This window comes from Aplysia californica, unplaced genomic scaffold (assembly GCF_000002075.1).
Source record: "Aplysia californica isolate F4 #8 unplaced genomic scaffold, AplCal3.0 scaffold00947, whole genome shotgun sequence".
NCBI lineage: Eukaryota > Metazoa > Mollusca > Gastropoda > Aplysiida > Aplysiidae > Aplysia > Aplysia californica.
In genome coordinates, this window is record NW_004798217.1 from 39,802 (window position 1) to 40,993 (window position 1,192).

A 1,192-nucleotide genomic window follows, 5' to 3' on the forward strand; every position below is an offset into this window, starting at 1 on the left:
AGAGGTGGGAGGGAGGGGGATCAATAAGGCCTGTCAGCGAGTCCGCCAGATGTTTCTGACCGTAATTCAATTATGCATATTATAAAGAGATGGTGAGGGGTTGGAGGCCTGATCAATAGGAAGGAGCCCTGGCTGAGAGGGAGAGGGGGCCAGGTCTTTAGCCCTTCTGATGGAGAGCCTTTTATAGCGGAGATTCCAGTCTCTGTCTCCCTCCCCCTCTCTCCCTCTTTCCTTCTCTCTTCTCCTCTGACTTTCCCTCTCCTCTTTCTCTATCTCTCTCTCTCTCTCTCTCTCTCTCTCTCTCTCTCTCTCTCCTCTTTTTCACCACAACCCATTTCTCTTTCTTCTACCCCGCCCCCTCCCCATTCTCTCCCTGTAGTCTCCAGGCATGTGTATTATTACTGTGCACATTGTACTTGTCTCAAGTCGAAGTGTCTACTGGTGATGGTAGCGGGCTGGCTGCTTCAATCTTTCCACCTCAAATGTTGATTATCCGGATATTTTTTTTCTGTGGCAGCGAGCTGAATGCTTGAAACTTTCCGCCTAAAATATCACTTTATATGGTAGCGGGCTGGCTGCTTGAAGCTTTCCCTCTCAAATATTTATTTATTATCCGGATACTTTCTGTCTAGGGCGGTGCTGGTTAACTTGGGTGATATCGGCCACAAGTTGGACATTTGGTCATTTTGGTGGGTGGTGGGGATCACCCGTGTAGTGATAGGTGTTATGTCGTTATGCCCCACTGTGAAGTACAGCCGAAACCTGCTCTAACGGCCATCTGATTAAAACAATCATCTGTACAAAAGGCCATTTCCCTTGTCCTCCTTTTTGTATTTTTAAAACATTATAAGGACACTGTACTGTAAAATGATCACATGTGTCAGATAAGACGATCACTTTTCTCCTCAAGAATGGGCCGTAGACAGTTTTAAAGTCTGTGCATTGGTCATGTAGGTTGATGGACAGACAATTTTAGCCGTTAGAGGTGAGAAAATGGGCGCTGGCTACAGAAAGGGTAACACTTACTGGTTTAAGATTTGGGCTTATTATGCATTGCTGTATCAGTTTAGTTGAAGTTTTTCTGGGTATAGTGGTTGCTGGTGCTGTGCTGTTGTAAACAGGTTGTGGCTGTGTAATGTTCTGTATGCTTGAACTATATATATGTGTGTGTGTGTGTGTGTGTGTGTGTGTG